The following is a 14,472-nucleotide window of genomic DNA, read 5'->3' as shown; positions in this document are numbered from 1 at the left end:
AGACCCGTAATGAGGCCCATTGTTATTAAATGCAGGAACTGGATAAGGTCATCTTTACCAATGATCCTGCGGATTTCGCTATTTTCCTAAGGGATTTAAAATTCATTTCCTATAGAATTGGGCAAATCTCTGTGCAGTTGTTGGTACATCTTGTCGTAGAACTGGGCAGACTCTGGGAATGAAATGGCAACGCTCGTCCTGCTTCCTTTGCTCCCACTATCTCGCTTACAAAGCCACTCTTATTTATTTGCTGCCCCAAAGCGTTAAGAAGCCACGCAGCAAGACCCATTAACGTGACATACCGTAATATAAGTGCTTGCCCAGGCTCTGTACTACATTATCAACTGATGAGCAAAGAAGACGAGCATTCTTTTATCGATAAACACATTGGCATGCAGACAGCAGAAAATGATTGTACGCAAACAGAGACACTCTGCTAATATAGATATTTATTTATTATTAATGTGATTTAGTTTAAATTATAAACTTTACACATGGTACATAAAACATATAATCCAACAAATTTCATTGTATGCAAAAAGTAAATAAAATAATAAAATAGCAAGCCTCATTAATACAATAAAGGAAGCAAATTCACAACCAAGGAAAGCAACCAAGAAAACAATTAATCATCCTAGTCACTAGTAGCTCATTGAAACAAGGTGCTTCCCTTCAGTACTTTCAACATTGCAGCCTATTTAACATCAATATTTAATTAGGGCTAGACACTCTTTCATGGAATCTGCTAAAATTATATATACATATAGACTTAGCTATATTAAACAAATAACTCTTCAAATACTCGTGGCCAATTTAGCTCTCTAGCTTACTGTTAATTGGAGTACCAGTTGCTCACATTACTTTTACTATTACTTATTACTTATCTTCTAGTATACATAGCCTATCTCTGTGAAAGTCTCATTAGAAGTGTGTCCAATAGCCTACTTCTGTGAAAGTCGCATTAGAAGTGTGTCCAATAGCCAATCTCTGTGAAAGTTGAATCTAGAAGTGTTCCCAATAGCCTACTTCTGTGAAAGTCGCATTAGAAGTGTGTCCAATAGCCAATCTCTGTGAAAGTTGAATCTAGAAGTGTTCCCAATAGCCTATCTCTGTGAAAGTTGAATCTAGAAGTGTTCCCAATAGCCTATCTCTGTGAAAGTCGCATTAGAAGTGTGCCCAATAGCCCGCATTAGAAGTGTGTCCAATAGCCTATCTCTGTGAAAGTTGAATCTAGAAGTGTTCCCAATAGCCTATCTCTGTGAAAGTCGCATTAGAAGTGTGCCCAATAGCCTATCTCTGTGAAAGTCGCATTAGAAGTGTGTCCAATAGCCTATCTCTGTGAAAGTCGCATTAGAAGTGTGTCCAATAGCCTATCTCTGTGAATGTTGCATTAAGAAGTGTGTCCAATAGCCTATCTCTGTGAAAGTCGCATTAGAATTGTGCCCAATAGCCTAACTCTGTGAAAGTCGCATTAGAAGTGTGCCCAATAGCCTACTTCTGTGAAAGTCGCATTAGAAGTGTGTCCAATAGCCTATCTCTCTGAAAGTTGAATCTAGAAGTGTTCCCAATAGCCTATCTCTGTGGAAAGTTTCATTTAGAAGTGGGCCCAACTCCCTCTCTGTGAAAGCCGCATTTAGAAGTGCGCCCAATAGCCTATCTCTCTGAAAAGTTGCATTTAGAAGTGTGCCCAATAGCTTGTCTCTGTGAAAAGCTGCACCTAGAAGTGAGCCCAATAGCCCATCTCTGTGAAAGTTGAATTTAGAAGTGTGCCCAATAGCCTATCCCTGTGAAAAGTTGCATTTAGAAGTTTGCCCAACTCCCTCTCTGTGAAAGTCGAATATAGAAGTGTGCCCAATAGCCTATCTCTGTGAACAGCCTATCTCTGTGAAAAGTTTCTTTTAGAAGTGTGCCCAATAGCCTATCTCGGTGAAAAGTTGCATTTAGAAGGGTGCCCAACTCCCTCTCTGTTAAAGTTGAATCTAGAAGTGTGCCCAATAGCCTATCTCTGTGAACAGCCTATCTCTGTGAAAGGTTTCTTTTAGAAGTGTGCCCAATAGCCTATCTCAGTGAAAAGTTGCATTTAGAAAGGTGCCCAACTCCGTCTCTGTGAAAGTTGAATCTAGAAGTGTTCCCAATAGCCTATCTCTGTGGAAAGTTGCATTTAGAAGTGGGCCCAACTCCCTCTCTGTGAAAGCCGCATTTAGAAGTGCGCCCAATAGCCTATCTCTCTGAAAAGTTGCATTTAGAAGTGTGCCCAATAGCTTATCTCTGTGAAAAGCTGCATCTAGAAGTGAGCCCAATAGCCCATCTCTGTGAAAGTTGAATTTAGAAGTGTGCCCAATAGCCTATCTCTGTGAAAAGTTGCATTTAGAAGTTTGTCCAACTCCCTCTCTGTGAAATTCGAATATAGAAGTGTGCCCAATAGCCTATCTCTGTGAACAGCCTCTCTGTGAAAAGTTTCTTTTAGAAGTGTGCCCAATAGCCTATCTCTGTCAAAAGTTGATCTTAGAAGTGTATCCAACTCCCTTTCTGTGAAAGTTGAATTTAGAAGTGCATTAGAAGTTGAATTAAAATTGCGCCCGTAGTCTCTCCGTAGAAGTTGAATTTAGAAGTGTACTATAAGTTGAATTAGAAGTTTGCCCAATAGCCTATCTCTGTGAACAGCCTATCTCTGTGAAAAGTTTCTTTTAGAAGTTTGCCCAATAGCTTCTAGGTGAAAGTTGGATTTAGAAGTTCATCTAGGAGTTGAATTTAGAAATGTGCCCAACAACCCTTCTGTGAATCTAGAGATGTCCCAATTGCCCCTTGTGAAAGTTGAAGTTAGAAGTGAGCCCAATAGCCTATCTCTGTGAAGGTTGAAGTTAGAAGTGGGTCCAATAGCCTCTGAGGGAAAGTTAAATGTAAAAGAGCGCCCAACAGCCTCTCTGCAGAAGTTGATCTTAGAAGTGCGCTCAATACCCTATTAGAAGAGCGCCCAACAGCCTCTCTGCCGAGGTCGATCTTGGAAGTGTGCTCAATATCCTATTAGTCTAATAATGTCCCTGGTGAATCGACCTAATACCATCTCTATGTACAGTTGAATTTAGAATACTACCTAATAGCCTAATATCACCTCTATGTACAGTCGTACCTAATAGCCTAATATTTGTACAGTCGAACCTAGAAGTGCACCCAACAGTCTAATATCATCTCTGTGCAAATAGAACCTGTAAGTGTGCCTAAAGCGTGCCCACCACTAAACTTAGAATTACAATTAGAAAGCCCTCCTAAATTCCACCTAAAACCTCGTACCAAGCATGAGTACACCCACTCCACCAGTGCTGGTCGGAAACGACCACCGTGGACCACCCCCACTTCCCGATCTGCCTTCCCGCTGGGCCCCCTGTGCCCAAAGCATCCCACCACCCTTTGCACTCCCTACCATTCCCCTCTCCATACACCAAGCCAGAGGGGCACGATGGCGAGCCAACCACCCTAGGACCATTCCTTCCCCATACCCCACCACCGACCAGTCAATGTTAACCATGCCCGCTCCCGTCACCATCATGACAGGCACACCCCGCCCTGCAATCATCCACCCCCTGCCTTGCACACAAACACCCGCCACTTTCCCCCCCGACCGCACCTTTTACCCTCCTTAAAAACTGCACGCCTAGCCCTAGCAAGAACCAAAGCTGCATCCCTCTCCCCCTCTGACCCCCCTTCCCTCTCTCACACTCCAATCGCAACAAAGAAACGAGAGAGGAAACGTACCTGATCACCCTCAATCTCTCAGCACTCGTCACCTCCCCTATCTCGTCCCACCACCTCATTCTCGCAATCACCTCCTTCCCACCCGGCTTCACCTTTCCTGAAACCCCTCTCCCTCGATTTCTCATCAACTGCAACTGAAGCTCCAAACCGCTCACACCCCAACCTAGGGTTCCCCGAACCAAACCTGATCAGCCTAACACACGCAGCCACCCAATCGCATCCGAAGCCCGCCAATTTTTCTGCTCGCCCACTATTCCCATCAAGCATCGCCCACCATACCCCTCTTCCGGCCCAGTCTCCACTCTCTCCGCCACCGTCCCCTTCCGCGCCAGCTCCGAGACCAACCTCACCTACCGATGTGAACTGCATCCTATTTAATGCCTGATCCGTAGCAAAAAACAGACACTGCATCTATGACCTCCTCACCTCTGACAAACCAGACCTGGTTTTCGTCACTGAAACCTGGTTCTCTGACGACTTCGCCTCAATTGCTAATGAAGCCTTTCCCCCTGACTTCTCCCTCATCGCACTGAACCGTCCCTCCAGAGGAGGGGGAGTAGCATTCATCTTCAAGTCTCTCTTCCATGTCTCAATCATCGACAACCAACCTTCCATTCCTTACTGCGAGTCTCTCCTTGTTAAACTATCCCTCTCCCCGTCGCTCTCACACAGCTTCCTAATAATCTACAGGCCCCCTGGCTACGATAGACAATTCGCAAACAACCTCTGCGACTCTGTTGCCACCCTTCAACTAAACCATCCCAACCTCACCCTTCTTGGAGACTTCAACAAATGGCTCGATATCCCCACCAACCCTATGACACATTCTCTGGTTGACGGTCTAGTTGCAATTAACCTCCAACCCCACATAAATGGCCCGACTCACTATAAAGGACACACTCTTGATGCCATCTTTAGCTCCAACACCCTGATTCATTTAAAGCCCCCCACCCCTATCATCTGGTCCGATCATTTCATTCTCTCATTCACCATTCGCTCACCCGACCCCCTTCCAGTACTTGAATCTGAACCTCCGAATCTACGCAAATGCTGGAAAAAACGAACAATCACTCCGGACCTAGCCGACGCACTCCTCCAGTCTCCACCACCGACCTGCCATCCCAACAAACAGCTAACCCCTGACGCCTTTGACTCATGGCTCAAAGCATCTCTGTTGCGGCTCACACCCCCTTGCAAACCATCAACCCGCCGTGGCCTCTTCCCCAGATGGTTCACTCCTGAGTTGAAGATCAGTAAGCAAATATATAAATATCTGGAACGCAAATGGCAGAAAGACAAAACCCAGGAGAGCAGGGCCACCTTCGCCCGACACCTTTATCAGTACAAGGCCGAAATCCGGAAAGCAAAAAAAGCCCACTATAACTTCCGAATCCTAAACTGCAAAAACCCAAGCAAGGAACTCCACAAAATCATCGCCGAATTCACCAATCCAGCTTGCACAATGACCGTCCCGACCCCCTCACAATCACTGTGTGACTCACTCTCCCTCCATTTTTACACCACGGCTCTCGAAAGAACAAATAATCAAGCCACCAAACTTGCTCTCTTACATCCACCAGGCAATTTGCCGCCCGTACCGGCCAACCCACCAGCTGCGACCTCTACGCAACCAACGTTTGAATCCTTTAGTCCAATATCACCAGAGCAATTTCTCAAACTTCTATCTGCCCGCAAACCATCTGGCTCGCCGCTAGACCCTTGCCCAGCCACAACCCTCAAAGAAATTTTCGCTTCCACCTGCGCAGGAGAACACGCAAGATCCATCATAAATGCTTCCCTTTCCTCTGGTATCTTTCCCGACGCATTCAAAACGGTCCATGTCAAAACCTTCGCTGGACCCTCTCGAGCCCAAAAACTACCGCCCCATCTCAAACACCAGGTTCCTTGCCAAACTCATTGACCGATCCGCATACTCTCAACTAAATGCCTTTGTCCAAGCCAACAATCTGCTAGACCCCACCCAATCAGGCTTCAGAGCCCGTCACGGAACTGAAAGCACCCTAACTTCAATCTGGGATGACCTTAAAATGACAGCAGACTCCGCGGGATGCGCCGCACTAATCCTTCTTGACCTATCCGCCGCCTTTGACACAATCAATCACTCAATCCTCCTAGACCGCCTCCACTCCCTAGGAATTCGTGGAACGGCTCTTAAATGGATAGCTTCATTCCTCAGAGACAGGTATCAAATAACGATACTCTCCACCTATACCTCCCAAGCCCGACCAGTCGACACAGGAGTCCCACAAGGAGCTTGGCTATCTGCCCCCCTGTTCAACCGCTACTTGATCACCCTCCCTCCAATAATTCGTTCACACAACATCCTATGCTACAACTACGCTGACGACACTCAACTAATTCTAAAACTCCTGAACTCAAATCCCAACTCCTGACCTGACCTGGCCTCCTGCCTCCTTGACATAGAACTCTGGATGACCCAAAGCCACCTCCTGTTAAACCCCTCCATAACAGAAATCATGGTATGTGGCAACTCCAAACTTCTTTCGCACCCATTACCATGGCCATCCACCATGGGCAACTTACCAACCCCCTCCAAATTAGTGAAAAATCTTGGATGCACCCTTGACTCTGACCTAACACTCTCGCGCCAAGTCAACAATGTCTCTAAATCCTGCCACTACCACCTTAAAACCCTTAGGCACATCTTTCCATAACTCTCCTTTCCCAACAGACTCTCTGCGGTCCAATCAATCGTTATATCTAGACTGGACTACGCAAACCCCCTATACCTCGGAGTTCATGCGTACCAACTGAATAAACTTCAAAGGGCACAAAACGCGGCAGCCAAATTGCTACTTGCTCTCGGCCCGAGAGACCACATCTCCCCAGCCCTTAAGACACTGCACTGGCTTCCAGTAGCCCGATGGGTGACCTTCAAAACCTTATGCAACTCTCATCGAGCACTGCATCAAACCGGACCCCAATATCTTCAAGACAAACTAAAACCCTATCACCCCGCCCACACCCTAAGATCTAGCACAGCCGGCCTCCTAGTCATACCGAAGACAAACTCAGTCAGGTTAGGCGGATCATCATTCTCAGCCTTAGCCCCACACTATGGAACTCACTCCCACCCCACATCCGCCTAACTGAGGATTTAACGTCTTTCTGCAAACTGCTGAAAACCCAAGCCAGACCAAACTAACCCAAACAGTCTAACAGCAACTCAATGACACCAAACCCAACAAACTACCTGATGCGAGAAATTGACAGCTAATAATCCAATAAAATAGATCAAAGCAGTGAAATGGTTAATAAGACTAAATTATACGGAAACAGTAAAGAGATTTTAACTCCGGAAATTGACAGAATGTATGTGGAGTAAACGAAGTGAACAGCGTGGATGAAATGGTTAGAATGGATGAAGCAGATGAAATAGATGAATGCGCTGAGTGGAAGAATGCAAATGTGTGAGTGTATAGAATGAACAAACATGTTGTGTGGATGAGTGTCTAGAACGGCTGGGTTGTGGAGCGGACGAGCTTGTACAGCTGATGAGTGCGTAAATACAGAGAAGTGAGTAGAACGCAGGAGTGCGTAAAACAGAGCGGACAAGTATTTATAGTGGTCAAGTGCTTGGAGCGGCTGAGTGTTTGGAGCGGACGAGTGTTTGGAGCAGACGAGTGTTTGGAGCAGACGAGTGTTTGGAGAGGACGAGTGTATGGAGCGGACGAGTGCATGGAGCGGACGAGTGTATGAAGCGGATCAGTGTATAAAGCGGATGAGTGTACAAAGCAATGAGTGAAGAGATAATTAGATAGAACAGGATATTTCTGTTGAACGCGTGAAAAGCACAAATGCTTAAGGCGGATGAGTGTGGGGAGCGGATGAGTGTGGGGAGCGGATGAGGGGGGGAGCCGATGAGGGCGGGGAGCGGATGACCATGGGAGCGGGATGAGCGCGTAGAAGAGGATGAGCGCGTAGAGGGGGATAAGCACGTATAGGGGGGTGAGTGCACAAAGGGGGATGAGTGCGTAGACGGGGATGAGTGCGTAGAGGGGGACGAGTGCGTAGAGGGGGACGAGTGCGTAGAGGGGGACGAGTGCATAGAGGGGGACGAGTGCCTAGAGGGGGCTGGATGAGTGCGTAGAGGGGGGTCGATGAGTGCGTAGAGGGGGATGGATGAGTGCGTAAAGGGGGATGGATGAGTGCGTAGAGGGGGATGGATGAGTGCGTAGAGGGGGATGGATGAGTGCGTTGAGGGGGATGGATGAGTGCGTAGAGGGGGATGGATGAGTGCGTAGAGATGGATGAATGCCTAGAGGAGGATGAGTGCCTAGAGGGGATGAGTGCCTAGAAGGGGATGAGTGCATAGAGGACATGAGTGCGTAAAACAGGTGAATGCATAGTACGTGTGAGGCATAAAGCGGATGAGTGCCGGAGCGAACGAGTGCCCAGAGTGAGCGGACGTATTGCGTAGAGAGGACGAGTACGTAGAACGAACGAGCACTGATTGCGTCCATTACTGATGAGTAGAATGGATGAGTAGAGCATGGGACAGACAATGCATGCGTGGGGCTGACATGAATACTTACGTGGGGCAGTCTAGAGTACATGCATGGAGCAGACAAGAGTACATGTGTAGAGCAGACAAGGGTGCATGCGTAGGCCAGACTGGAGCGCGCAGGGTGGACTGGAGCGCGCGGGCGGACTGAAGAGTGCGTGGCGGGCTGGAATCCATGAGTGCGCGGAGCAGACCAGAGTGTATCGAGCAGACTGGGTGCATGGAGCGGATAGGAGTGCATGGAACGGACTGGAGCGCATAGATTTACGTGACGTATATAGTACGGTTTGAAATGCAGAGAACGTTTGAAAGAGCATACAACTCATCATATCACAGCACCACGCTTACTCTCGCCTTTACATCACCACTCAAATAGAACACAGGGATACTATGACACCATTCGGTATAACTGTTCTCATACCAACATCCGCCGCTCACTCCACATCATTCTAAGTAAACACTGCTGGTTAGATCCCCCAGCCAGGTGTTCTCCTCAGGCCTAACACAGCCACATCCGGTCTGGATAAATCCTACCAGAGCGAACACATACACCTGATCTCTCTCCACCACACCTACTGCTATGAAGCAGCTATTACACGAATACCGCATGAGCTGCACACATACCCGGTGCTCACAAGCACCTTTTGACTCCTTCTACTCTCTCCACTGACCTGAACATCGGTTCCCAAGGGCGTTCAACCTACCAGCGCCTTCAGACCATACCAATGGTATATAAGGCGCTATATAAATGCAAAGTAACATAACATAACATAGGACGGATTTGCATCAATGGCTTTAAAGGCTCACAAAATGCTCTCTTCACTGTGCATGCCTGCTCTTTGTTGTCTATCTGGTATATGGCCAGTCAATACTTATAACCTCTTCTCTGCTTCCATTTTCAGTCTAATACCATCATGTAATGTGTTTCTGTATTGTGCACAGCGGCCAACTTGTTGCCCTTGCTGCCCTACAAGAAGAGAGGGGTTAGGGGGGTCTTGGGTAGGCAGGAGGTAGAAGGAAATCATAAGCTAGGTGTCAGCGATTTTCTTAGGGGTTTGTGGCAGTGACACATAGGTGTGTGTTTCATCCAGAGGGGGGAGCCAAAGATCAATTAATTAAAAGTCAGAGTTGCGAGAGAGAGAGCAGCTGATTGATGTGACAGAGGTTGAAGGGTTGAGTCATGCAATAGCTCAGTGGAAAGCTACAGTGGCTTTTGTTGGCAGACTGCTGCCGTGTGCGAAGGTTGAACTCTGTGACTACTGTCGTAAGAGGTGGAGATATGAGTTGGTTAAATGTGAGGTTTGTGTCAGAAAGAGAGGGGGGTGGGATTAGCAAAGACACCAATGAGCAACATACAGTGGGGACATTAAAAACAGTGGGGGGGAGGGGTGCAGTGGGAACCAGCCACAAAATACAGTGGGGCATTCAGAAGCAAAATACAGTGGGGGCACTGAGGATCAAAATACAGTGGGGCATCCAGGAGCAGAACACAAAGGGGACAACCAGGGGCAGAATACAATGGGGACAACCGGGGCAGAATACAATGTGGACAACCAGGAGCAAAATACAACGGGGACACCTAGAAGAAAGCCACAACGTGCCTCTCAGGTGAAAAATACAGCGGTAGCATCCAAGAGCAGGACCAAGTAGGTCACCCTGGAGCTGTATACAGTGGGTGTAACCAGGTGAAACATTCAGTGGGGAAAGCAAGGACCACATTACATTGGAGCCCCAAGGAGCAAACTGCAGTGGGGCTCCTAGGAGAAAGCTATACTGAGGACACAGAGGAACAAAATACTGTGGAGACACCCAAAAGCAGCAGGGAGTGGGGGCTTCCAGCGGCAACATATAGCAGGTGTGTGTGTGTGTGTGTGTGTGTGTGTGTGTGTGTGTGTGTGTGTGTGTGTGTGTGTGTGTGTGTGTGTGTGTGTGTGTGTGTGTGTGTGTGTGTGTGTGTGTGTGTGTGTGTGTGTGTGTGTGTGTGTGTGTGTGTGTGTGTGTGTGTGTGTGTGTGTGTGTGTGTGTGTGTGTGTGTGTGTGTGTGTGTGTGTGTGTGTGTGTGTGTGTGTGTGTGTGTGTGTGTGTGTGTGTGTGTGTGTGTGTGTGTGTGTGTGTGTGTGTGTGTGTGTGCGTGTAAGTGTGTGTAAGTGAGCTCTGTTAATCAGACTCACTTTCATAAATGCTGCATGATGAAAAGTATAGTGCACACGTGTAACTCTGCCGAGCCCGACTACCAATAATCCTCCAGCAGCTACGTTGTATTAGGCAACATGGAATTTACAGAGTAAAATGTGCATTCCTGCAAACAGCCTGATGGAACTCAAAGATTCTACATCCAGGTACTGCCTTTAACTATGGGCAGCCGTGATCCAAATTATATATATACACATGTGCTTCCGAGGCTTGTTTCCAGATTAATAACTAATTATAAGCCATTTCTAGGTTTGTCATGGCGGCCTCTGGGAATCTACAATTATTGGCCAAAACATTTTGGTGTCATTTTATTGTCAAGTTGGTTTCTAGGGACCCTTTCTATCAGGGCCTTCTGTGTATTCCCTGCCTGCGACTGAGTTACACCCAAAACAGACAATTTGGGCTCAGCCCCAGCAAAGACTTTGTTCTCTCTGGGAAAGGCCTGTCACCTTTAATGCGGATAGGATCGTGCCGAGGGGGCAGGGAGAATCCCCCCCTTCTTCAATTGACAGTCACTGCCAGCAAGAAGAAGTTACAGCAGGGTAATAATGACTAGAGACTCTTTGTGAAGAGCAGACAGTAGACAGGGTGGAGTTAGAGTAGCCAGGAGAGGTGTACCTGTCAGGAGAAGGACCATATCATCTTGGAATCTCCCTGGGCTCCTACACCTCCTATGCCCTCTCCCCACTTTCTGCAGACAAAGAACAATGGGACTGCAATCACCAGGTAAAGACACTGCACACAGCAGCCACTATAGGCCCCACAGAGAAGTCTGTGAATGAACCAATCCACTGTGTCAAATTGATCATATAAGCTGGTTACACCCCCCTTCCTTTTATTACATCATTGTTGGACTTCAGAAGAAAAAGGATTTCCCTACAGCTCTATTGGGGTACAGTCTGCCCAAAATCATCTGCCATAGAGGTGAAGATAGAGGCCCCCAAGAAGGGAGAAAGACCCTTTCCCAACCCATCCCAGACGAACATTTGGGGTAAACTGCTGTGTGGATCAGGCCTCTCTGCTGCCTGAACACTAGAATCAGGATTCTGCTCACTGGAGATGTCAGCACTTACTAGTGCTCTCTAGAAATCTTCCTGGTTGCGAAGGGCAGAAGGAGGACTCTGCTTATTCCTGGAGGGCGTGGACTGTGTCCTTCAGCAATCAAGAAGTGAACAAATGCCCTTAAGCTCTTTCTATCACCTTGATCTACTCTTTAAGACGACTCAGCTGTGTTCGAGTCATTTCGAGCTGCCTCAGGCCCCACAGAGCTGCTTTGGTCAATCTACACATTTCATACCCCTGAAAACTGCTCTTTGAGCCACCTCCACGCTGACTCTTCCCATCAGAAGCAGTCCTTTTGGCAGTCTTGAATGCTGACCTGACCCAGTGGAAGGCATTGGGCCTCATTACAACCCAGGCGGAAAGGGGTTAATGGCGCCGTAAAAGGTGGCAGTGACGTTAACCCCTTACCGCCTAATTAAGAGGTTCCTTTGCGGGTTCCCACCTTAACGGCTGGTTTTACCAGCCGTTAAGGATTGGACCCGCAAAGGGACCTTGGAGGTAATTATGGTACTGCAATTTGCGGTACCGTATCTACCGCCTTCCCCATTTCCATTGAGCCCTATGGGGGCAAAAATGGGAATGGGGAAGGGCCAATGGTGAATGGGGAATTACCGCCCCGCCAACCTTGGAATGGGGCGGTAATTCCACCATTCACCATGGCGGAATCGGTAAAATACCGGCGGCATCCATGGCGCTGCTAGCGCCATGGTTACCGCCTGGGTCGTAATGAGGCCCATTGTCTCCCTGTCTCGACCGCCGATGCGACCCAGTGAACACTGACTCATATTGCTGGAAACAAATGTCTTAACCTGTCTCGACGCCGGCTCAACCCTGTGAAAGCCATCATACCGCCTGTTTCTCACGCCTACTCGACCCATTGAGAAGCTCAACTCAACACTATCTCATACTGCAAAAAAAGGCTTTTCAATGCTGTCAAGCATCAAGAACAACCCTAAAATGTATGTGTAGTGGTGCTGTCCCCATAGCCTATCTTGAAGGGACATAGCGATATTTAAGCTCTGACTCCTTCCTTTTTGGAAGACATCTTCATTTAGATTAAATATTGCTGCCGAAAATATTGCCTGTCTACCCTGTCTTCCGACCCAAAATGCCTCTTTCTTTCATCTTAAAGTCTGTACATTCTGCGTCTTCTCTTAAAGGGGTGTGTTATAGAGTTTTTGACTAGTGTGTAATAAAAGCCTCGTTTTTTTTATAGAACCTTGTTTGTACAGGATCACTGTGATTTTAACGTAAAATAAAATAACTGAAACATTTTTAACGGGCCCTAAGTACCGAAAAAATAATGTTTTTTTTTATTTTTGGGGTGGGTCCCCCCAAACCCCTGTTTCCCTCGGTTTATAACCCCACCCCAAACCCAGCCCCACCCGTTGTAATCCTTTACCCAACACACCATACATATTTTTTTTTACTAAAGATTCAGTATTTTTCGGTATTCAGGGTTCGTTTAAAATGTCTTTCGTTATTTGCAACTTGTTAATATCACTGGATACCGTTTGGACATTCTTTTATTTTGGTACCATAGTACTGTTGCTAGGATGCTTCTTTGCTATCTCATACCCACCCTCCCCGCCTGCCATCGGCCCACATCACCACAAGAGGCAAAGGAGGTATCCCTGTCAGGCTTTGCCTGTGTCACCCTTGTGATTGGGGTGACGCCTGGTTCACCAACAATTTGGGGGATGAGTGGGAGTTTTATGCACTAGCACTCACCCCTAATACTCCTGCAGAGTGGTCTGTTGCCTGGTAGGCAGGTGGGCGTAAGCAGCCTGGTAAACAGACACCACTCTTTGCCTTTTCACTTCACCAACTGCCTAGGCAATGGTACCCACCCTTCGCAACTGTAGTTGTGTGGAACAGGGTATTACATAACTCTTGTTAGTCAGGCTGCAGGACTGCTGGGAAGGGAATGGACTGGCCTTCTGGTGAGAATAGAGCAGTGGGAGCACAGGGGAGCAGGAAATTTGCACTGAAGAAGGAGCCGCGTTGACTAAAGTAACTGAACATTTGGTAGCTTGGTTGATGCTCGCTATATGAGCAGTATGCAGGAGTCTCTGTTGGGTCATCAATCCCTTGTCAACCAATAAGTGTCCGCGAGCTGAGAAAGAGCTGCTGGGAAGGCAATGAGGCAGGGGCCTGGAGAGGAAAGGGCAGGAAGTGCGAGTGAGCAGGAACAATGGCAGCAAAATGTATGTGTTTTTTCAATTTACACGGGGCGTGAACCTCCAAGGACTAAGTTATTCAGGTATCTCTCCCTGTTTTAATTGTATGCCATTTTAGGTCACAGTGCTTTACTTTTAAAAATAGAAATAAAATAGAGTGCTGTCAGAGAGGTTCAACCCCATTTCACAAGGTTGTGCGTTTCCCCACAATACCAGTGCCCCATTAGTGAAACTCGAGAAGGCAGATATATGATTAAGCCCAACACACTATATGACCATTTGCTGGGCACCATCATACCCCCAGAATATTTTCATGAAATGCCTTTTTTTGTGCCTCAATAAAGCCTCCAAATCTGAACTAATGTGAGAATTTAGACATTGCTGTTCCATTTATTTTTTAAATGACAGATGCAAATAGCTGCTTAGCTGGGTAACTATATTACGATGTAAAAACTCATCCAATGAGCAAATATCATCTTAAGTATTATATTCATATAATTTTTTCGTTTTCCTTATTACTAAAAATAGTTCTTAGCAGGACCTCACAGCATTGATTGATGAGTAGAACATTAACCTGGAGTCCTGATGGTAGTCTTTCAATGGTTCATTGTTCAGTTCCAAAATCTAGATCCCCTCAGACTAGCTGTGCTCTTTCAGTTTTAGTTGTCCTTTTTTCCTATCCTTTTTTCCAAATGTCCATATTGTTGTATTTAATGGTCCTATGTTATGGGAGTAATT

At 47.0% G+C, this 14,472-nt stretch overlaps 1 protein-coding gene across 8 annotated transcripts in view; it reads left to right on the top strand.

Annotated features, from left to right (window-relative positions):
* Positions 1–14,472, top strand: part of FLT3LG (fms related receptor tyrosine kinase 3 ligand) — a 619,298-nt gene that overhangs the window by 466,969 nt on the left and 137,857 nt on the right. The window lies entirely within an intron of this gene.

Source organism: Ambystoma mexicanum, chromosome 1p (genome assembly GCF_040938575.1).
Source record: "Ambystoma mexicanum isolate Mex_15411 chromosome 1p, UKY_AmexF1_1, whole genome shotgun sequence".
NCBI classification, from domain to species: Eukaryota; Metazoa; Chordata; class Amphibia; order Caudata; family Ambystomatidae; genus Ambystoma; species Ambystoma mexicanum.
This window is presented reverse-complemented; position numbering and strand designations above follow the sequence as displayed.